Here is a 24,788-nt window from a genome sequence, read left to right as displayed (position 1 = left end):
ATCAGAGGCTGTCACTCACTCGATTCTGCTGATCTCTCACCCTGGGCTGACACTCTGCTGGTTTCACCTGCTGCTGCCTCTGGCCTCCCTGGGACCCTCCCACTCTGCTGCGCTGGACATGCTGAGCTGTGCACTGTGGGCTCACCCCAATGGAACAGATCCTTCCAGTAGACTTTCTAATCTGTCCTGGGCTGTGAATCTGCCACAGCCTGTCTCCTATTAGATTCTGCACCTCCAAAATTTGGTCAGATTCTCTTTTTAGAGGTGTCTGAAGGAGTTTGTCTAACAGCTTAGGTGAGTTGTTGCTCTCACTCTGCCATCTTGGCTCCGCCCCTGATAGTCCTGTTTTAACATGAGAATTTCTTCAGAGATCATCTTGTTCTTGTGATGGGGAAAGATAATTTGTTTCACTGGGGCTTGCTCATGAGTAATTGTGGGGAAAGATTATTTGTCCTACTGGGTCCCACTCATGAGTTATTGCTAGGCATTGTGGCATCAGAGATTGGGGTCCAAGCACAAGCACTTAAGCACCCATCAGAATGAAGACCAGCAATGAAAGGTGCTCAGATATCATTCCTGTATGGTAGGGCAGTTTCTGCCATGCTCTTTTGGTTCTGCATGCTAAGGATAGTTCCACTTATGGGGGGGAGGCATTCTCATAACTTCTTCTCCACCAGTCTCACTTTGCAGAAAGTCTCCTGTGTTCAAGAGTCTCCACAGAGATGAAGAAGGGGGTACAGATACTACTTATGTCACACTGAGAGATATGAACACCTGGACTTAAATGTTTCCAGGAGCAAATAGAAAGGAAGGAAGAGATTTGGGAGAAGACAACAAAGCTAGGTAGACAGTCCATAAAGCAGGAGATTACAGTCACAGAAGCCAAGGGAGAAGAAGGGATCCAGAAGGGAGTGTATGTTAATGAGGTCTTTTACTATAAAAAGAATCAAAGAGGATAAGAACAGAGTAAAGAGACATTGAGTTTGGTAAAATGGCGCTCCTTGATATCTGTGCACAGTGCCATCAAGAAGTCTGTACTTCAAATCGAAAAGTATCTAGGGCCACATCTTGGCTCCAAAGGTTACTTTCTGGGTGACTGTGGGAAAATCAGATAAGGTCTCTGAGATACATCTGCAAAACATTCTCAGGCTAACTCTCTTATACATAGGGGAATGTTATTACCTTTATTATGATTGAAGAGAGCTGTATCGGTGCAGTGGTGGAGCTAGAAGCCAGATTCCAAGGGGATCAAGAATAAGTGAAGGCAGCACGACTATTATGGATATGTTTTACATGACTATACATGTATAACCAATATTGAATCATTTGCCTTCTCAATGAGGGGGTGGAGTGGAAAGAAGGGAGAGAATTTAGAATTCAAAGTTTTAAACATGAATGTTAATAATTATTTTACATGTAACTGGGAAAAATACCACATAAAATAAAATAGTGCGTCAATGTCCCTCCTCCCCGCCCCCCAAAAGAATAAGTGAATAATGAGGCAGTGTCAGCATCCCTTATAGGCTGTTCTTTCTAGAAGTTTCATAGTGAAAGGGAGGAAAAAGAGTCCAGGGTAACCTGAGGGATAAACTGGGATAAAGGATTTTCTTTTTAAATTTTAAGGATGGTAGACCTGAACTTATTTGTAAGCAGAGGGAAGGGAGTTGGTGATAAGGCAGAGAGAATGCATTCAGATGGCTGTCCTTCCAAAGTCACCTATCTTAATTTGTTTGTGTCTCCTGTCTTTATGACTGCACAATTTAAGAAGAGCTAGTACAATATTACCTAAAAATATGTATTACAAACCTTCATTTCAAAATCCATAAAGATCATATGACTTAGAATGAGAAGAGTCCTTGGAAATAACTTGTATCTTTTACCTCTTTTTGCATCCTCAGTGCTCAGCACAGTACCTGGCACATAGTAGGCGCTTAGTAAATGTTTGGGGCAACTAGGTGTGGCAGTAGGTAGAGGGTCAGACCTGGAGTCAGTTAATCGTCTTCCTAAGATCAGAACTGACCTTAGGCACTCACTGTGTGACCCTGGACAAGTCACTTAACTCTGCTTGTCTCAGATTCCTCATCTATAAAATGAGCTGGAGAAGGAAATGGCAAACCACTCCAGTATCTTTGGCAAAAAAAACTCCAATGGGATCATGAAGAGTTGGACAGGACTAAAAACCAAACAAAACCAAAAAAACCCCTGACTGAACAACAATAAATGTTTATTGATTGACTGACAGACCAGTCCAATCCCTTTGTTTTCTCCATGAGGAAATAATTTGATTGGAAATAAGTTGAAGGCTATTTCCTTAATTAATGTCTTGTTATCATGAAAAGAGCACATTATCTGAAAAATGCTTGGATTTTTTCAATTGTCCAAAAACAATATTGCTTGTTACTAAGGGGTTTAATTTGTGGAAATTAATCCTATGAAAAACGACCTTCGTGCTGAGGTTGAACAAACTTAATCAAAGGAAGGATCATTTTCTCATAGCTACTGTTGCCACAGGGAGGAAGTGAATCATGAAGGTATTGTGAGACACTGACATTCTTTGTGGCACAACATGGATGTTCTTTCTCTGGATACAAGAGACTAATGTTTTGATGTGCAGAACCCATCATGAGGGATTCTTGTACCTAGGGAAAAGTCATTGGATTTGAATGGAAAAGTAGTTTATCCCTCAGAGAGCCTACCCCATCTTGTGAGGGGTGTTGGGGTGGGGGTGGAGTAGAAGTGGGGGGTTGAGGGTGGGGGATGAGGGGGTAGAGAGAGACAAAGGAGGGCAGGTCCCAGGGAAAAGGTGTAGAGACCATGGACCTGGAGGAGGCATGGTCCCTGGTAATCACAATACATCCAGACTTGGGCTGGTAGGAAGTGATGCTCAGGGGCCAGGAGAGCAGTCAACTCAAGGAAGAAGCCTGTGCCCTGGGAGAAGGTCCCACTTGCCTCATTCTAGTTATGACTCTCTGTGCTGATGTATAAAGAGGATAGTTTCACTAGCTGCTTAGCAGAACATGGCTGACAAGCAAATCCTTCTCTGCTTATAGAAAAATAATAGAAATGTGAAGTCCTTTTTTCATTTGGGAAAGGTTTTCACTCATCTTCAGGTGAAGCCTGTACTTTGGGCCATATTAGACTCTCATGTAGAGAAAAAACAAAGCTTGAAACGTAGAATGGCTATTTCTTTTCTGCAAGCTTGTCCTCCATTTTCCCACATCCTTACCTTTGAGCACCTGGAGCTAGCTCCCTTTTCTCCAAACTTTGTCCTGTCCTTATAGTGTCATACAGTGGAAACAGAATGAGAGGGCGTGGTTCCAAAACCCAGTTCTTTCACTTGCTAGCAAAGCCCTCAACTCCTCGTTCCCTTAGTTCCTTCATCTATGAAAGAGGGGGTTGGATTAGATCTCCAAGATCTCCTCTGTTTTAAATCCGTGATCCTGCAATAATCCTATCTGATGGGGACCAACAGTCCCCCCTTTCTTCTCCTTCCCCACTTCCCCTGTTTGATCTGGGTAGGACACACACCCCATTGGAGTGAGCTGGGCTTTTCTGGCCACTCTGGGAGCACACGATCAGCACAGAAGGACGTTAGGGTGATGTAGCCATTGCAGGGTCCCCATGGTGGCAGTTAGAGGTTAAGAGGAGAGACGTCTGCTTAGCTCTCTGCTTCCTCTTTTGTAAACCCGTGGCTTGGGTTCATCATCCTGCTGGTGGTTGCCTTCTGAGCAGGTAGAAGGACCTGCTGTTCTTGCTGCCAGTCAGCATGTAAGTAAGTCATGATGCGCCTCCACAGCTGGAAATAGCGACTTAAAGACTGCTGTTCACTCACCTGTGCTCACCTGTATTCAAGGAAAGAAACCCAAAGCAGAGGAGACAGGCAGGGTCCTGAGACCTAGGCCCTAACTTGCCTTGGCAAGACATGGGCTCATTGCCATGTACACGGAACTTCCTTAAATGTGCAGGGGAGTACTTCTCCCTCCTGATTCCCTCCCCCACACCTGCCCAAGTCTAAGAGAGAGCCTCCCAGTCATGCATTCAAGAGAAAGGAATAAGAGGTTGAGAAGGGAAGTTCTCTCACCCCTTCAAGTCTACTGAGTGGGAGGCTCTTCCTGGCTAACTGAGCCTCTTCCTGAAGTTAGCATCTTCCTGAAGCCCCCTCAGAGCCTTTCTGTGCTGGGCACATGTCCCTGAAAGTGGCCTGAAAGAGGAGCTCCTTTCAGCTGTATCCATGCCCATTCTATGCAGGTGGGAGGGGGGCTGGCCAGAAATCCTTTCAGGGTATCTCTGTCACCTGCTTCTTCCTTCATGAAACCTATTCTTGCGCCTTCTTATCTCTAACAATACCTGCTGATTTGTGACTTTGATTTTGCACGATGATCTAACTAGCATTATACCTTCTGTACCTGTTTGTAACCTCCCCTGCTACCATAGAGTTAACACCATACTCTGTACATAGTGGGCACTCGATAAATATTTGATGGGTAGAATACATATTTTTTAAAAATCGTACTCTAAAAACAAAAAACCCTTCATAATCTTGAATTTAAAATGAACCACATTTTAAAAGTCCATTGAATAAGTCAGTTGTTTGGAGTTAGGAATATAGTTTCCCATAGGAAAATAAAATAATCACACATTCCAGAGCTGACAAAGATCTCAGTAGCCATCTAATGTAATTCTGACCTGAAAAGGGATATGCATTACAGAAATACTTGCCAACTGCTGTTTAAAGGCCTCTAGTAAGGATGAAACTTGCCACCTTCAAAGGTGCCCCTTCTACTCTGGCACATTTATCATTAGGAAAATTTTCCTTGACATCTCACTGAAATTGGCCTTTTTCCACTTCCACAGTGCTCCTAGTTATGTCCTCTGGGACTTACTCCCTCTTCCACATGACACCTTTTGGACATTTACTTAGCACAGTGCCTGGCACATAGTAAATGTTTGTTGACTGACTGATTTGAACACAGCTACCATGTCCCCACTCTTATGTTCGCCAATCTAAACATTCCCATTTTCAGTTGATCCATGAAAGAACCCTGGATTAAAATCTTGCCTGCGAAACCAGGTATCACATGATCTCTTCATTCTAAATGGAGGGGTCTGAATGACAATGCATGGGGGAACATGAACTCCTCAGGTCACAGAAAGCCACCAGTTTCTACAAAAGTTACTAAAGACTTTCTCTTTCTCTCTGAAGAAATAAAGCAACAAAAGTGTTAAGTTTAAGCAAACAAAGTCACATAGCAGGGCATATTGTGACAGTCAGAGAAGGGAAACAAATTATTTACAAAAGTTAAAGATTTCCTGGGGGGGAGACACCAAAGGTGGGGAGCTGCCCTCTCAAACTTTTCTCCCTTTGGTACCGGTTTTGTAGGCACTCCCTCAGCTGGTCTCTTTCTCATTGTTAGAAAGATTTCTTTGATAATTATGCCTTTATCAATCAATCAATCTTGAAGAATCCTTTAAGCACCTACTATGGGCTGGTTTTTATCACTTAATTTCTCCCTTAGTCCCAGTTCTTTGAAGCTTATGCAAATGAAAGCTATTTAGCAAAGACCGTGTAAAGGATAATAATGCTCCACCCCATTCCTAATCCACCATTTGAAAAACCAGTTGCAAATTGCTTCAAAACAAATCTACTTCAGCCACTTTCTATCTCCCTGAGGGAACTTGGTTGCCTGGAGGAATTAGGATAGATTTTGGACTTTGCAGGAAACTTTTCAATAGTTCTTCAGTAGACTCCCAACTGAGTCCAACACCACTAAGCTATTCTGAGATTTCATTGTGATTCATTGTGTTTAGATTTTGAGATTTGGACTGCAAATTGAACAGTGGGGTGGTGGTATACCAAGAGGAAGATCATTGGTTCCCAAAAGAGTGTCAGAGATATCCATCATCAGTCTCTCTTCCTTGGTTAGGTTCATTACATCAGTACAGGTGACATCCTGTAGGTGTCCAGGGCATTTGGTGGATGGTGTTCTGGGGATTCAGGTATTGAATGCGTCAGTAAGGTTCTTTTTGACTCTAAAGGGATAATAGGGATCCAGGCCTCCTCCTCCTCTTCCTCCTTCTCTTCTTCCTTTTTCTTCTCCTCCTCTTTTTCTTTCTTCTCTTCCTCCTCTTTCTCCATTGTGGGATCACATGGGTAGTTCAGGAGATCTGAATTCTGAAAATAAGGAATAAGAGCTACCCCAGCTGTGATATACTTGAGGATAGGGGTGGTCATAGCCCTGTGTCTGGGAAGAATACTGTCTTTGTGGGGCTGTCCAGATAGGACACTCATTTTTCCAGCCACTGAGGTTTCTTTTGTCCTTAATTTTTATTTTTATATTTCTTATGGCCATGACCATGCTCACTTTTGTGTCTGTGGCCAAGGTCATATCCTCTTTGAAGATCCTGGCTATGATTGTGTTCCTATTTTCACCCAGAGCCAAGACAGAGTGGTTATTGTTCCATGGCCTCCAGTAGCCTCCAGTATGATCTTATCCTTCCCTTCCTATCATTCTGTTGTATTAGAAGTTTGGAGCTCATTTGACAACTAAATATTTCCTCCTCTTTTGGCTTCTGAGACAATGCTCTCTTGGGGCTCCCTTCTGGACTACTTCTCATTTTTCTTCGCTGGTTCTCATCCTCCATGTCCTGCCCCCCTACCAGGATCTCTTCTCTGATGAGCTCATCCACACATATGTTTAATGATCATCTCAATGGAGACTCCCAAATCTTTACATCAAACTCTAATCTCTCTCCTGAACTCTCCTATTTATGGGAAGGATGACTGTCTCATTTCAGGAAAAAGCCCCACCTCCACACAAGCACACAAACAGCCCTTAGGATGTATGTTCTGTTCAAGAGGAAGGCAGAAATCCATGCTGCCTTCTCTGTGCCTCGAGGTGCTATTCAGTTAAACTTTGCTGCTCCTGATCCCATAGAAACCTCAGGTGTGCATTGTAAAGCATATCTCCCAAAACAGCACAGATGAGAAAAGACATCTGTCACCCACAATCTGTGTAACTTTCCCAGACAGAGAAGGCGCCTCTGCAGAACTGCCATTGGTCTTAGGGCCCTTTTCAGCATAGCATGCCTCTAAAATGTCCCAAGTCACACAAGTAGGGGCTTCAGGGGTCAGGTAGTCTGACCTCCCCCCCCCCCCATTTTATAAGGGAGGAAACTGAGGATGAGTGAGGTGAAGCCTGAGGTCACACAGAAGTAGAAACAGAGCCAAGACTAGAACCCAGATCTTAGCTCTTTTCATGCCTGCCTAGTGTACCCTCTTCCCCTGGATGGTGTTTCTGACCCTCCTGCTTGTTAGAGTCCTTCATTCCCCTCCTCCCCCCAATTTATCTGGTATTTACTTGTCTACCTACATGTATCTCCCTGGTAGAATATAAGCTTCTTGAGGGCAGGGACTTTTTGTTTGTTTTACTTTTGCATCCTCAGCACCAGTCAAAATGTTTTGCACATACTAGTCACTTAATAAGTAGATGTTGGATTACATTAAATTAAATTTCCATGATCTCACACTCACAGATGGAGTTTTCTTGTGATGGTTCAAGTTCTAGACCAGATACCACCTGAGCTCAGGAATATCTGAATTAAAATCCAACTTTGACTACTAACTAACTGTGTGATCCTGGGCAAAGCATTTAGCTTGTCTGCCTCAGTTCCCTCAACTGTAAAATGGGGAGAATAAAAGCACCTATCTCTCAGGGTTATTGTGAGAATCAAAGGACTTATTTGTGAAGTGTTTATCATAGTGTTTGGCACATAGTAAGGGCTTAAATGCTTTCCCGCTTCCCTTCCTTAATCTTTTTTTTTTTTTTAATTAAAAAAGGCAGCCTCAGAATAATGTTTTTAAATGTATAAAAAAACCCATAGGATTGCAAAAGAAATAAATTATATCAAAATGCAATTATCAAATTTTAAAAAAAGATAAATTTGTGGACCTCAAGTTAAGAACTGGTTTAAAGTAAATGTGGACATTTGGGTCATGGTCTCTAGTCTCCCTCAGAAACATGTAGAAAATCAATCCCATAATGACTTACTACAAGTTTCTTAAATGCCCATTCTTCAGAAAACTAATGTTTTCATTAGAGCATTCAGTTTCTGATTGCAAATTCAATGATGGATTTAATCCCCAGCACCAGTCAAAATGCTTTGCACATACTAGTCGCTTAATAAGTACATGTTGGATTAGATCAAATTAAATTTCCATGATCCCACACTGCCAGATAGAGTTTTCTTGCGATGGTTTAAGTTCTAGACTTAACTGCCAAGCCTAGAGGCCTGTATTGGGCTACCCGAGTCTTTCTTACCTGTCCCAGGTCTTCGGTTGGCCAAACCAGATAAACGTATGAGAGAAAGGACGTTCCAGAGTCGAACAGGGGTTGAGCTTTATTACAGGGTTTCGGTTACAAGTGCAGGGCAGTCTTCCTTAGGAGGAAGAGGGGGAGATTTCCTAAGGAGGCTAAGCTTAAGGGATTGGAAGTAGAAGTACAAGCGGGGAGAGAGGGGGAGGGGAGAGAGGAAAGAAAAGAAGAGGAGCCCTACTTTTCTCTTTGGCTCCACACGTGCTAAGAGAGCTTTCTGGCTTCCTCAATCCTACTTAATCTTCAGCCACACAGTTTGCATCTCAATACCATGCTGTTAGGTAACTAGGTGTGCTCCAATCCGGGACGACCTCGAGGGCAGGGAGACTCCACCCATCACGTATCTCCAGGGGAGAGGCGGAAATACCCGAGCTAGCCAAGCTAGCTCAGTCTGACCTTCTTGAACCCCCACTGTTCATGGAGGGCCTCGTAAGACTCTAAGATTTAGAAGTCCCACTTTTACCCGCCCGAGACCGTCCACACGGAATTGAGCTTCCAGTCCCAACACTTAACTATCCTGCTGTGGCATAATGGTGTGCCCTATCCTCAGTCACTATCAGTGATCTGCAAAGTCAAGTAGATGTGTTTTGGGCTTTTTGTTTTTATCCCATGAATTTTACCCCATGGATTTGTAAGGCCCCAAATGGAAATTACCTACTGGCCAAAGGAGGCTTACCCAGAAAACAAAGAGTGTGTGAGAAGAGGATCAATAGAATGGATGAATGTCCAGCTCTTGGCTTTATCTGCCACTCACATTGTGATCATAGGGACAAGGAGAGGAAGGTGAAATGGTGAGATCATCAGGTCTGTGTCTTATCAGACACCAGCCAGCTCAGATGTCCCCCGTGAAAGTAAAAGAAGCCATTGCCAGAGCCAAAGAAGAAATATGAGAAGGCATCTCTTGCCCCTTCCTTCATTAAGAGATGGGGGACTAGGAATGTGGAATGCTGCATGTAAAGTCATATTTTTTAGATGTGTTACTTTTGATGAACTGGTGTTTTTTCTTTTTGTTGTGTTGGTTAACTCTTTGGGAGAGGGAGGAGAGTAGGTTATATTGGGACATGAAAAAAGATGTTAAAATACTATTTTAAAAATTTTTCAAAAGATATCATGGAACATCCTTATATCCTCATAGCACACATTTCTGTACCTTTTTAAGGTCTATAGTGCACTTAAATATATTATCTCATGTGATTCCCACAACTGTGTGAGGTGGGAACACCTATTTTATCCCCATTCTATAGATGAGAAAACTCAAATTGAGAAGGGTTAGATGACATTCCCAGATCACAGAACTAGTAAGTGTTTGGGGCAGGATCTGAATCTTCCAGGATCCAAGTTCAGAGCTCTGTTCACTGAGACACATGTATATATAAAATTATCTATAGATAGATATAGATATATTTAGATATAGTGATGTAGATACAGTGATATAAATACATCACTATATATAGTGACCACACCTATGTAGTCATTTCTCCTTCCCTCATTTGTCTAGTTTATGTGTGTATGCATGCACACACATACATACCTTGTCTGAAGCAGGATATAAACACGTCTTTATATGTATGTATATATGAGTTTATACATATATGCATATACAGATGTAGATATGGATAAAGTAGCACCCACCTTCTAGGGTTTTAACGAGGACCCAATGTGATAATAATTGTAAAGGGCTCAGCACAATGCCTGGCACAGAGCTGTTGTTGTTTGTCCAAGGACATTACGGGTGATGTCTTGCTCATGATTTGGATTTAAGTGAGACAAAATCATCAGCCTCACTCTCATCCAGAGTCATTGAAGTCCAGTGGCAAGATAAAAGTCAAGGTGACTGGTGATGGCTTCTGAAACAGTGGATGACACTGGCATATTTGGTGTCTGGCCAAGCACCAAGCTTTCCATAACACCTGCTTCAGCTGCCTTCATGGGCATTGGAACAAATTGTTCCCATCAGCCCTTTCTGCTGGGGACGTCTTCACATGCTTGGGATAGCCATCCCCCTACCTCACCTGTGGGTTTGAGCTCCATTGATGCCCTTCAATCTGGTTTAGCCCACTTGTCAAGATGGTTTTTACCAGGGTGTGACCACCGAACATGATTCAGCTTCTTGGAGCCACAGGTCAGAATTGGGCGATAGGTGGACATCAAAGGTGGATGAGCATCCCTGAAAAGGGCTTGGCAAATCCTCACACCAGAGGTGCTAGTCATTCCTGAACACCCCATATACCCTCTGGCACATAATAAATAAAGGTTAGCTATTATTATTATTATCTGTAAAATAAGGTTATTGAACTAAATGAATTGCTAAGGTTCCTCTTTAGATCTGGGATTCTTTGATCATATGGCATCGACCATGTCTGATAATAGATGTAATAGTCCCATACGTCTGCAAGAACTGGAGGGAGATGCATTTTCTCAACTCTTCTCCAGGGTCACAACTCGCCTGTTAAAAACAAATACACCAAGAATGAGATTCAGGTAAGCAGAAAAGCTTGAAAACTAGAATGCTGAATTTATCATATATTTTTTTAAAGCTAGTGGTTTTATAATAGAGATTCCTATTTTCATATACAATCTTCTTTTCCTTCATTCTTCATTGCTTTCTGTCCAGACTTTCCCCATCATGCCACACCAGGCTTCTTGCCCTGGAAAGTCCCTCTACCTGTGCGGCCCTTTCCTCTTATAGGTCAGTTACTCTGAGACATCCATTTTAAGGAAAGGGCCCATGCCAGCTATGTTCACTTGCTCGCTTCTCCCTGGGTTCTGTTTCTGCTTCTCTGCACATTCTCCCTGGCGCCCCAGCAGGGCCCCCCTCTCCTACCCTGCAGCTTTTTTTATGTGTCCTCTTCTTTCATTGGAATGTAACCTCCTGAGGACAGGGCTGGCTTTCTATTTTGCTTGTATTTGTATCCCTGCCACTTAGCCCAGTGCCTGGCACATAGTGGGCACTTAAGAAATGCTTCTATTTTATTCTGTATATGGGAATGTTTGTGTTAATTGGTGTTTGTCAAATACAGAATAACAAAAAAAATTTTAAAATACTAATTCAGGGGATTTTTAAATCTCCCAACATAACTTTGATCGTGGTTCACAGCTGACCTTGTGTTGTTCTCTGATAAGTGCTTCTAGGGTGAACTGCTAACTAACACCTTTGGTGGTCAGTGTATTAAATTAAGGTAAGGAGAGTGGATCTATTATGATCCAATTTTTTGGAGATCATAGGAAAAGACCCTCCCCCCCCCCCCCCCCCACCACCCGGATGGCTGGTCTGGAGAGTGCCTGTCAGTAAGGAATACTTCTCCAGCCAGGCCTGGTAATACATGTCTATGGTTTGTGCTTTTGGTATGGCTAAAGCTGGTGGATTGCTTTAGCTCTGGAGTTTTGAGCTGCAGTCTAAGCTAATTGGGTGTCCACTAAGTCTGGCATCATTGTGGTGAGCCGTTGGGTGGGAAGCCACCAAGTTGCCTGATGGGCAAATTGACCTAGGTTGGAAATGGAGCAGGTCAAAATTCCCATGACTAATAGAAGGGTCAGGCAGGTAAGTGGACACTGTAGTTCCAGCCTGGGCAGGAGAAGAAAGCCCAGTATTATGCCCCCCCTGCCACTGTAAAATATTTAGAAGATAAGTGAGGAGGCAATGAGCAGGCCCCATTGACAGGTCATTCTGAGGGTCAGCAAGTTAAAAAGATATCTTCAGATGAACAGGGGAGGGGAGAATATTGCTTCATTTGGTTGATGATGTCAGATTTATTTCAGAAGAGTAATATCAATGTTGGTCCAAATCCCTTGGAAGAAGGTCTGGGGCCTAGCAGTTCTTCACCTCTCCTTTGCAGGATCCAGAGCTTAGTTACAGCGTTGGTCAGCTGCAGTGTGCCACATGAGGCCTTTCTCAATCCCCATCATCTATGGTGTTCTCCCTCTCCTGAAATCTCTCTGTGGTTTCTTTTCTATTGATTTATTTGTGTACCAGTTACCCCTTCTGTATCCTCCCTCCCCTCCCCCTCAGTAGCTTCTCCCTGTCTGTGTTTGTCTTATGATTCCCTATGACCCCAGCACAGTACCTGGCACTTTGTAGCAGGCCCTTAGACATACCCACTGTAGTCTTGGGTTGCAGGCATGTGGAGGTGCCATTGAGAAATGTCTTAGAAACAATAAGGACTGCTCTGTTCAGTTTAGAGGGGAGGCAGGAGCTGAAGGCAGGAGCCCTGACCTTCAAGCTCAACCACTGAGACCAGACCATTTGAGCAAGATGTAGATGAGGAAGGGACTTCCACAGGCATCCAGTTCTACTTCCTTTCACAGAGCAGGGGAGTGAGGCCAGACGGGTCAAGGAACAAGTCGGAAGTGGTCACAAGTAGTAAGTAGCCACTCTGGGATTTGGGTAGGCACTTAATATGTGCTTATCCCATTCCATCACCTACCTAGGCCTCAGTTTCCTCCTCTAAAATGAGGGGGTTGGACTCTAGATAGTTTGTGAGGCCCCTTCCAGATTGAAATCTGTGATCCTATGATTTTGTAAATTATGGGCACCTCCCTGCAGGCTTCTCTTTCTGCTCAGTCATGTGAAGGTCTGGGGATGACCGCGAACCAGAGAAGAATGATCTTGAGGGACCGCTCTAGAGCTCATTGGGAACCATGGAGGCAGTTTGATCTGCAGGAAAGAGTATGGAATTCAGAAGCAAACATCCAGGTTCTGCATCTTACTATTCTGCGAAACCTTGGACAAGTCATATAATTTCTGTAAGCCTCAGTTTCTCCATCTGTAAAATGACTTAGACTAGAGGAACTCTAAGGTCCTTTCAAATCTAAATTTATAATCTTATGATTAGGTTCCAGGGGATAGATTATGAGCCCCCAAGTCAAGATTCCTTCCTTTGGTTCTCTACTTTTTTCTGAGAGACCTTGGCCTCCATGTCCACTTTGATGGAGGAGAGATATAACTTTTACTGGACCCATACAAATGCAACTCTTGTGTAAAGGGAGCCTTTAGTGCCCATGGAGAAACCAAAGCCATGATAAGCAGCTGAAGCCTCTTCAAGGAAACAAGATAAAATCTCAAACATTCAGGACCCAAGTCAATGAGGAAGCCATGAGGGGAATGGGCTAACAGGCTAAGAGACCTTGCAGACAAATAGAGCAGTGTTGTAACTACTCTGTTAAACTTTATATATACTTAAACCCAAGGTATATGTAATACATTCACAGTGTCGTATACAATCCTTTTTTGTTCTTTGTATAAGAAATGTTTCTTTGTTGATTTTTGTCAGATTCATAATAATAAACATTTTTAAAACTTTAAAAAATTTTATTAACATTTTTTAATTTAAATTTTCCTTTAAAGAAAGGAAAAAGTGTCAAAGAAACTTTAAAACCAAAGTTCCCACTTTTGTATACAATTCTCTTTTCTGTTCTTTGGATACTGAAACGTTTGGAGCTGTTAAGTTCATGATAAAAATAGAAAATTTATATAAAAACAAGACTCATTCCCAAACCTGATACTCCACTTTTAGCATAGCGCCAGTCTTGAAATAGAAGTTGGGATTCTTTTTGCAGTTCAGTTTCTCAAGAAAATAGCTCAAAGTTTCCTTCATCTCTGGGCTTTTGACAAACATCTTCTGGGGGGCAGCCAGCATGAGCCAGAGAAAGAGGAGGCATGGAGTCCTCCCTGGGAGATGAGAGTTTAGATCAGAATAGGAGATTTCAGATTAAAATATGCACTTGATGGGCAGCTAGAATTCTCTGACTTTGAAAAGACCACAGAGCAAGGCTGAGAGCAAAAGGCAGAGGAGATCAAGTTTGTCTGGGAGAGGGTCTTCTGGTAGTTCCAGATGAACCTTTTTTCCACTTACACCTCAGTGAATTTAGCCCCGACTCCTTCCACGATGTTATCATCTTTGTGTGTCCAGCATGATATCTAGGTCATAGTAGGTGATTTATAGATGCACATCTCTGGGAAAGGATATTTTGTTTAAGTGCTAATGAGGTCTGGTCAGATGCCTCTGAAGTTCCTTTGGACCTTGAGATGCTATGAGTCTGTAAATGGATAATTGCCAAATTGATTTTACACATCTTATAGTGAATTGATGTGTTACCCCTCCCAGGATTATTTTCATTTTAAAGGAGGGCCAAGTGGAAAGACCCATTATTTAGGTTAAAAGAATACAAGATCAGGTGACTGATTTCTGACTGAGAGAGGCATCTAGTCTAACCACCTTATTTTACATATGGAGAAACTGCAGTCCAGAGAAGTAAGTTTCTTGCTAAAGGTCATAAGATCGTAGCTCTAGAATGGAAGGGGATCTCATAGGTCAAGTTAAAGCCTCTTATTTTACAGAGGAGGAGAAGGAGGCTCAGAGAGAGAAGTGGTTCCTCCAAGACTATCATGAGAAGAATCGGGATTTGAACACAGATCCTCCAGCTCCAATTCTGGTGTTTTTTCCAATACAGAATCCAGAATTTCACACTTGGAAGGGACTTCTCTGGCTCCTTAGTCCCACTCATACCTGAAATAAATCGACTCTTTAATTTTATAGGTCTATAACTCTCATCCAGCCTTTGCTTGAACTACCCCAATGAGAGTGACCTACACTGTCCTCATGCAGTCTACTTCACTTATGGATACTCTTAACAGTCAAGGAATTTTTCTCTTATTGTTGTCATTTGCTTGTTTCCTTTCTGACTTTCTATTTCTTGTTAAAAGTCTCTCTTGTTGGAGATATCTACATGTAGATATCTATATATACCTCTCCAACAATACTATTATTTTTGTATTAACTACTTGTGTTTTATGAACAGGTGCCTTTTTTTGTTTGTTTCACACAATGTTACTTTGAATAATTTTTACCTTATGAATAGTGTTCTAAAAATTGATATTTAAGGAAGCTCTTATATCAGACTCAGGTAGATTGCTGACCATCTTGCAATTTGCCTCAGTTGGCCAGAAAAAATGACTACTTGCCTCATTCTTAATTGACTGCTTACTGCTATTATGTGACTCCAACCTCAAGAATCCAGATTGGTAAGTGATGACTCTTGTGACTTCCTAAAAATCTTTCACTACAGTAGGCTTATTTGCTATTCACTATATTTGGTCTTTGTGTAACTACCCTTTAGTGGGAAGGGGGTCAGACTTGAGATATAGACCTTATGGGTATTTGTTCCTTGTTACAGTATAGTGATCAGGAACATAACTGGAGACTAAAATTATTGCTTCTTTCTGAGGAGAGCTGAGTGAATGCAATTTCTTGTTCTCCTCTTCGTAGGAATTAAAGTCTCCCTTGAGAGAAGGTGGGTGGAGGAGATTCTAGAGATCTTTATTCATGCCTGGGCAGACACATATGAACACCATAACCTGCATGGGCCACACACACACACACACAGACACACGCAGACAGACAGACACATACACACACACACATACTCCTCTTCCTATCCATTCTTTCCTCTTCCCTTTCTTCCTCTTCCTTTCCTTTTTCTCCACTCCTCTTCCTTCATTTTCCCACTAGAAAGGCTAAATTGTCCAATATTTGCACTTTGGGTCAAAATCATTGAAGCCTCAGTGGTTTCCTGTTTGAACATTAAGTCACTTTTACAGTAAAGCATCAATCAGGTTCAGATAGCTAGCTGTCACTGAGAAAAGAGTTTTGAAAAGTAGGAAACAGGCAGGTTTTGATAATGGAGAAAATGAAATATTCTCCAAGGCCATGTCTTGTGGGCTGCAGGGACTGGATGACTCTGGTCAAAGAACAGTTACTACACTGAGGTGAGAGTGAAGCTGGGGAGGGCAAGAACCTTGGCCTATATCATGACCTTGTCTAGTCCTAGGCCTGGATTCTGGCACTAACTTGTAAATGTGGACAGATCAGAACCACAGCCAGAGTAGAAAAGATAGGCTGGGGTCCTCCATCTACCAAGTGCCCATCTGGGAGGAGAGCCTAACTCTGGACTACAAAAAGAATCCTCACCACAATATCTCTTGCAGGTGGTCATCCAGCCTTTGTGTGAAGAACTCTAGTGTGAGGTTAATTGCCCATTCCCCCTTTGACCTTGGGATAAGGAGCTTTTGCTGACATAAAACCATAAATAAAACCTTCTGTATCTTTCACCCACTTATCTTAGTTTTGTCTTCTGAGGTCCAACAGAGCAAGTCCTACATTTCACATGATAGCCTTTCAAATACTTGAAGGCAGCTGCCTTATCAACCCTCTTCATCCTTCTCCCCAGTCTTTTCTTCTCCAGCCTAAACACCCAGTTTCTTCACCAACAAATCCTCATCAGTCATGAGGCATCCTGGTTGGCTTTCTCTGGACCCTTTTCAGATTATCAACCTCTTTACTACACTGTGCTGCCCAGAACTGTCAGTAGTAGGAACTCCATACCAATCAGATGGGGTGTGACCAGGGCAGAGTGCAGGGGGTGTTATCACCCCTTTTGCTGCTGCCTGGTGCTGCCCAAGAAAGATCTCATAAACTCTTTTGGCTTCTGCTCTGGGTCCTGTTAGCTCAGAATGAGGAAATTATCCCAAGGACTTTATAAACCTCAAATTACCATGTCAGCTTCATTTAGAGTTATTCCGCTGTTTGGACCTGACTCCTCAGCAGGCAATGCTCAACAGATATTAAGTAAAATGAGAGAATAAATGATGCTTGAGAAGAGGCATTCAGGAAGCGAGTGGACCTGATGAGATAGCTGCACAATATGTACATCTTTGAGAGGTGGGATGCAAAGATAAAGGCATTCAGGGAATGATTTTCATGTTATCTCAAATGTTGGAAGATTCCCAGAAAATGAAAAATAATAATAATAAAAAATAACATTAATGTAGCTGTTATTATGGCACTGTGCTAAGCTCTTTAAAATTATTTCATTTGATCCTCAGAACAGTCCTGGGTGGTGGTTTCTATTATTATCCTCATTTTAGTTGAGGAAACTGAAGCAAACAATAGTTAAGTGACTTGTTCAGGGCCAGGTAGTAAGGTGTGGTCAAATTTGAACTCAAATCTTCCCAATTCTAGGCTCAGAGTTCTATCCCTTGTACCTTCTAGCTGCCACCAAAGATCAAGAGAGGTGCCATTATTAAAAATGAAAACTGGATAGAAAATAGCAAATGGAGAGACATCAGCAACTACATTCTCATATATGTATATTCATCTCCCCATGTTCATAAAATCTTCATGAGGATGGATTAGGAGCAATCTTGGTTCAGTGGGAGAAGTGCTGGGCATGGAGTCAGAAGACCATGGTTTATTTCAAAACTCTGACATTTTACTTGCTCCCTGAGGCAAGTAACTTCACCTCTTTATAAGTCTTAGTTTCAGGGTGAAGCCAAGATGATGGAGTAGAAAGATGCATGTACTCTAGTGCTTCCCCCGCAGTCCACAAAATACCTGTAAAAAATGACTCTCAACAAAGTCTAGAGTAGCAGAAGCCATAGAACAACAGAGCAAAGAGGTTTTCAGCCACAGGTAACCTGGAAGGCCAAAAGGAAAGGTCTATCTCATGGGATGCTGAGCAGAGCCCAGTCCTGGCCACGTGGCATGGGGAGGAGCAGGACCGGAACAGGCCTCCAGGCCAGAGTCCCCAGCAGGGAGGGTCCCAGATATCTCAACCCACAAGTGACAAAGAAAACTCCAAAGGTCAGTGTGGGAAGACGTTCTCAGCTGGGCAAGAGGGAACAGGGTTCCTTCAGCAATAGTTCCAGGTAGCAGCAGAGGCTGTGGCAGCAGACTGCAGGCAGCTACGGTGGCCAGGAAGCAACCTGGGTCCACTGTCCAGGCAGCTCAGCTTAAAACCTCTGGTGGTAGGGAGAAGCTGATCTAATCCTTAGCCCTGAGTGACAGCCCCGCCCCCACCCAAAGCCCAGGGGAACTGAGCAACTGAGTCGAATCTCTTGACAAAGGATTCAAAAGTCAAGTAACTGGCTGGGAAAAATCCCAAAAAAGGGGAAAAAAATAGGACCATAGAAGGTTACTTTCTTGGTGAGTAGGTGTCTCCTCCCATCCTTTCAGATGAGGAAGAACAAGGCTTATTGTCACAGGAAGTCAAGTCTCCTGCCTCCAGGGCCTCCAAAGTGAACTTAAACTTGGCTCAGGCAATGGAAGAGCTTGAAGAGCAAGGTAGCAGCTTGCTAAAGGAGAATCAAAAAAATGCTGAGGAAAATAACACCTTTAAAAAGAGACTAACTCAATTGGAAAAAGAGGTTCAAAAAAACCAATGAGAATGAGGCATTAAAAAGCAGAATTAGTCAAATGGAGGAGAAGGTTCAAAGCTCACTGAACTTAAAATAGTTCTTTGAAAGAGAGAATTGAGTTCAGGGAAATAAATGACAATGAGATAAACCAAGCAGTTAAAAAACAAAACCAAAAATTTGAAAAAGATAATGTGAAACACCTCACTGGAAAAACAACTGACCTGGAAAGTAGATCTAGGAGAGACAACTTAACAATTATGGGACTACCTGAAAGCTATGATCAAAAAAAGAGCCTAGACATTATCTTCCATGAAATTATCAAGGAAAACTATCCTGATAATCTAGAACTAGAGGGCAAAATAAATATTGAAAGAATCTACTGATCACCTCCTGAAGGAGACCCAAAGAGAGAAACTCCTAGGAATGTTGCGGCCAAATTTCAGAGTTCCCAGGTCAAGGAGAAATACTGCAAGCAGTTAGAAAGAAACCATTTGAGTATTGTGGAAATACAATCACGATAACACAGGATCTGTCAGCTTCAACATTAAGAGAACAAAGGGCTTGCAATAGGATATTCCAGAAGTCAGAGGAACTGGGATTAAAATCAAGAATCACCTACCCAGCAAAATTAAGTATAATACTTCAAGGGAATAAATGATCATTCAATGATATAGAGGACTTTGAAGGATTCCTAATGAAGAGACCAGAATTGAATAGAAAATTTGACTTTCAAACATAAGAATCAAGAGAAACATGAAAAGGTAAACAGAAAAAAGAAATCATAAGACTTTCTAAAGCTGAACTGTTTACATTCCTACATGGAAAGAAAATATTTATAACTTTTGAGACTTTTCTCAGTATTTGGATAGATGGAGGAATTGTACATACACACACATACACACACATATAGACAGAGAGAACAGACTGTGTTAAATCAGAACAGATGATATCCACAAAAAATAAAGTAAAATAAAAATTAAGGGGTGAGGGAGGAAAATACTGGGAGGAGAAAGGGAGAAATGCATGGAGCAGACTATAACTCGTAAAAGAGATAAAGAAAACTCTTGTTCAATGGAGGAGGAAAGGGAGAAGGGGAGAGGGGGAAAGTGAAGCTACTCTCTACACAGATGGCTTAAGGAGGGAATAACATGCTTACTCAATTTGGTATGAAAATCTATCTTACACTACAGGAAAGTAGGGGAGGAGGGGACAAGTGGGGTGGGGGGATGATAGAAGGGAGGGCAAATGGGAGAAGAGAGTAACTAGAAATAAACACTTTTGGGAAGGGACAAGGTCAAATGAAGGAATAAAAAAATAAAGGGGGGATAGAGTAGGATAGAGGGCAATATAGTTAGTATTACACAACATGATTATTATGGAAGTCTTTTGCAAAGTGACACATATTTAGTCTGTATTGAATTGCTTGCCTTCTCAGTGGGGATGGATAGGGAGGGAGGGAGGGAGAGAAGTTGGAGAATTCAAACTATTAGAAATGAATGTTGAGAACTTTTATTGCATGTAACCGGGAAATAAGAAACACAGGTAATGAGGTATAGAAATTTATCTTGCCCTATAAGAAAAGAGAGAAGATGGGGATAAGGGAAGGGTTGGGTGTGATAGAAGGGAGGGTACATTGAGGGAAGGGGTAATCAGAATGCAAGGTATTAGGGGGTAGAGGGAGGGGAGAGATGGGGAGAAAAATTGGACATGTTGCAAAGTGATGTAAAAGCAATTAGTATTAAAACAATTGACTGAATTAATTACTGAGACTAAATCAGAGATATCTTTAGTTTGGGGAAAAGAATTTTAGTCTAAGTTTCCTAGAGGCAGGTAATTTTGGATAAAATTTGGCATTGATGGTAAAGTTAAGGTTTTAATGGTAAACTTGATTTTATGATTGTTATTTAATCAGGAACTAGAACACGTACAGAAAGGCATGTAAGCCACTTAAGACTTGCCTCAAAAGATGTTCCTTAGCCAATGTGAAATTATAGTCATATCTGAAACCTGATTAATGGAACTTGCTATTTTAAGATGCTATGGGACTATTAAGTGACTGTTCTTCTGAGTCTAACTCCAGGTATGGATAGCAAGAAAGGCAGTCTGAGCCTCCAATTCAATGATGCCAGTAAGCCTGTGAGATGCTGGTATGAACTGAAAAAAGTGATCTCATGGGAAGGGTGGGAGAGCAGCTGTTCAGCCTGGGCTGAGGTAGGATTCTCCTGACTCAATTTCCCCACTGATACCTGGCAGACTTTAAGCCTCACTGAATGCAAGTTGACAATCTACTCCTGCCTGGAACTGACATGAAGTTGGGGAGATATTCTTTCCTTGCAATGTCCCTACTCTTAGTGGCAATTTCCTATAGTCAAAAGGTTTGTAAGCTTAATACCAGATCCATTAAATTATAGGTTGTTGTTAGGGGAACATCCCAAGTTAAGTCTAAAATTAGGCTATTAGGCTTAGGACTTTAGATCAAGAACAATAAGTTAGGGACCTTAAATTCTTAGTAATAGTGTGGAGACAATTAGGTCAAGGGCTTATGAAGTTACCATACGTAGTTATTATTTGTGTCTCAGATGGTTATTGTTAAAAAAAAGTTAGTGGTCTATATTGTTAATGCTTTAAAAGAAGTACCACCTGACCAAAAGTTGGAATCGTTTTATGTGATATGAACTGTGTTAAAAATGAAAAAAAAATACAAATAAAAAAATAAGTCTCAGTTTCCCCATATGTAAGATAAGAAGGTTGAACTAGAAGACCTGTAAGGTCTCTTTCAACTCCAAAACTATGCTCTCTTTATATGGAGATATATATATACATATATATGGATGACAAGAAAAAAATTGAGCTTTTAGAGATTAAAATTTTATGCAGATTACATTTTCCCAATCACTTAGTTGACTGAAAGATCCAGAGGATATGCATCATCAATATATCACATTTATCACAAGAGGATTAAAAAAAAAGCAAATATTTCCTGAGTATAGCAATTAAATGTTGACTTCCTAGGTGAATACGCTAATAGCATGCAGATGTTGTCATTTGGGAACTTTACCGTTAGATGGCAGTAGTGTCTCAGGCAATAATACAGACCACTATGATTTCTCTTCCTTTCTGTGGTGGTTGGCTGATCAATCCCATACTGAAACGTGAATTTTCTGTTGTTTTGATATTAAAAATATGGTTTTTATTAATCTGAAAATATAACAAAGAATCTTCATTGTAATATATTTTATTGATATCTTTATTATCATTATTTTACATCTCACAAGTTTCTTATCTATTCCCCTGGCTCCCCAATCATTCCCCCACCTCTGGCACCCACTGAACTAGCCACTGTGACAAAAAATAAAAAAGAGGGAAAAATAACATTGACCAGAACCAACAATGCATTGAAAATATCTGATTTCTATGCAGCACTCTACACCCATGGTCTTCCACACCTGCAAAGATATGGGTGGGTATAGGAGAGGGAGGAAAGGTCCTTGCACATCTGCTCTTTGGGGTCAGTCTTGGCCATCTCAACTTCAGAGTATTCAGTTTCTACTATCTTTTTGGTGTTGGTCTTTCTAGTTACACTGCTGTAGTCAATGTGTACATTATTTTCCAGGGTCTGCTGGCTTGTCTTTGTCTCAGTTGTGCTGAGAGTCAGCATGGTACAGAGGGGAGAGTGCTCAGAAAGATGTGGTCTTCAATTTCTCAGACACATGAGACATTTACTAGCTGTGTGCCCATGGGCAGGTCACCTTAACATCTTTGGGACTCAGTTTTCTGCATTTTCATCTGTACCATGAAGTAGTTGGAATGCATGACATCTCTTGAAAAAATGATCTTTCTACATTTCCTTGTTTCTCTTGATTTTTCACAGTCATTATTTACTTAGCAAAACACTCCATTCAGAGATCCTTCCCAAGAGTTCTTCTGTGATATTGAATCATAGCAGGAAGATGACCAAGAGTCATAAAAGACTATGCCAAGGAAGGCAAGTGTTGTCAGGTTCTACAGAACTAGAGAGGTTTCAGACAAGGCTCCAGTAAAAGTTTACTCTGGAAGACCAACCCAGCTAAGGTGAGAGAAACTCATGCACAGAACCCTATCTTCACCAGGATGAATTTTGTTTCCAGAGCAGCTTCTTCAGCTGAAACTTGTCTTGTAGCTATATCACTAGAGGAAGCTTCAGAGATGAAATTGATGTCCCAAGCCAAATACATGGCTTAGATTTTAGTGGGGTCATCTTACATGTGATCAAAAAGGAAACTGAATCTCAGAAATAGAAGGGGACTCTTTAGAGGAAATGAAATTAGTTACCTTTTGAGACTCAATTTATTCAGACAGCTTTAAACAGCTTTTGGAAAGTTTCACTAAAGAAGGAGATATAGTAAGAAGAGCTAATATAAAACATTTTAACACATTCTTCCAGAAGTTTATACAGCATCCAGGGGAAAGTGAGTTCCAGCTCAGAGAGCATATCCAACAAAGGGGCAACTCACATCTTCCTAGTGGCCAGAAGGCCTTTTCTCCCATTCATGGGAGGCTCCAGATGTTCCCCATAGGCATGATTAATCTTTGGTTCCCAAGATCCCTGACGACCCTCAGATACCTTGGGGATATCTCCAGTATTGCTCTTCACCTTGCATAATTTGTCAACAATCCCCAAGGCACAGCCAAGTTAGGACCATCTTAATGAGATCCTTGTACAACTTCATTGCATTTTTAAGAACTTTTTACATTTAGTACAAGGTTTATATAAGTTTGAACATGATTGACTGAGCATATAATCAGTTACTTTATGTGGGGTCGAGTTGTAGAAATTAATCACCTCACCTTTACAATAGTACAGAATAGTTGGCTGGGGTATATGGGGTATTTGGGGAGGACTAGCATGTCTGGTGTGAGGGATGCTGAGCCCTTTTCAGGGTCGCTCATCTACCTTTGGTGTCTATCTTCAACCAACTCTCACCTATGGCTCCAAGAGACTGTAGCATGTTCAGTAGCCACACCTTTGTAAACTTTCTTGGCAGACAGGTCAAACCAGCTTGAGGATAAACAACAGGCCCCAAACTTGTCAGGAATTTAGGGGGATGGCGACCCCAAGAATGTGAAGACTTTGGTGAATGAGAACAATTTGTTCCAGTGGTCACAAAGGTGGCCGAAGTAGACGTTGTGAAGCATTTAGAGCTTAATCAGGCATCAAAGACACCAAGGTCATCCATTACATCCTGGACCATTGCTGGTAATCTTTGACTTTAGTCCTGCCACTGGACTCAGGAAGAGAGGGAGAAGCTTTGCACCAGTCTGCCTCACTTCAATTCATCATCTATGATGCCACTGATCCTCTTTAAAATGAAGGACAAAAAACAACAATAACAGTGACAACACAGGAGGTTCCACCACTAACTAGGAACCACTATAGTTTCCCAAGTAGGGAAATAACATAATCAAACTTTCACTTTTTTATTTCATAAATGAACCCATTTATTGTTGGACTATGGGCTGCAGATATTTGATAAGAGAATTTTACTGGTCCTTCATTTCCTTCAATCTTCTGAGGGCAGATTTGACTGTGACTGAAGAGGTGGTGTTGTAGGTCCATTTACCATCAGCTACTGTTTTCCTACAGGCTCCACAATGTCAGATATCCACAGCCTGTTTCTTCATTTTGATTTTGCCAAAAAAGGAGCAGGTATCCTTGGCATGATGACTAATTTCAATGTTCTTCACCATTTTTCTGAGGGATGCATCATAATGTGCTCCTTGTTTACCAACAATCCTGACCTTCTTGGTATGTTTAGCCATGGTGCCATTTGCAGGGCTGGAGCTTGGAGAGGCAAACTTTCACTTTGTAAGAGGTGTGGAAGACTGGGGCAAGATTGTAGACAACAGTGAAAGAGTCAATAGAGAGAGACTAATGAAGGGTGAGTGGCATTAGAGAGCTTTCTGCAGAAGGAGATGGGAGGTAATTGAGTCAAGGGTACAAAGATAAGGATTAGTCTTGGTCAAGAGAAGTGCCTAATAACTGTGGACAAGATTATTTCTAAGGGAAAATGTGTCCCGAATTTCAAAAAAATGACTCACAAGTCAGCTTTTAGAACATGTTATATATAAGTTAGGGACTATGTGTATATAGTAACTCATTCTATTTTTACATGATACACAAGCTCTTTTTTTAAAAAAAATTATATTATTTTGTTTTCAGTGTTTTACAATCACTTCCGTTATGT

General features: G+C 41.6%; 1 pseudogene; it reads right to left on the bottom strand.

Moving 5' to 3' along the window:
- Positions 1–24,065: 24,065 nt before the first annotated feature.
- LOC140510050 (large ribosomal subunit protein eL43-like) lies at positions 24,066–24,787 on the bottom strand (annotated as a pseudogene).
- Position 24,788: the final 1 nt, after the last annotated feature.

Source organism: Notamacropus eugenii, chromosome 6, assembly GCF_028372415.1.
Source record: "Notamacropus eugenii isolate mMacEug1 chromosome 6, mMacEug1.pri_v2, whole genome shotgun sequence".
Classification (NCBI taxonomy): domain Eukaryota; kingdom Metazoa; phylum Chordata; class Mammalia; order Diprotodontia; family Macropodidae; genus Notamacropus; species Notamacropus eugenii.
The sequence above is the reverse complement of the archived record's forward strand: the minus strand, read 5'-3'. Positions and strand labels throughout refer to the sequence as shown.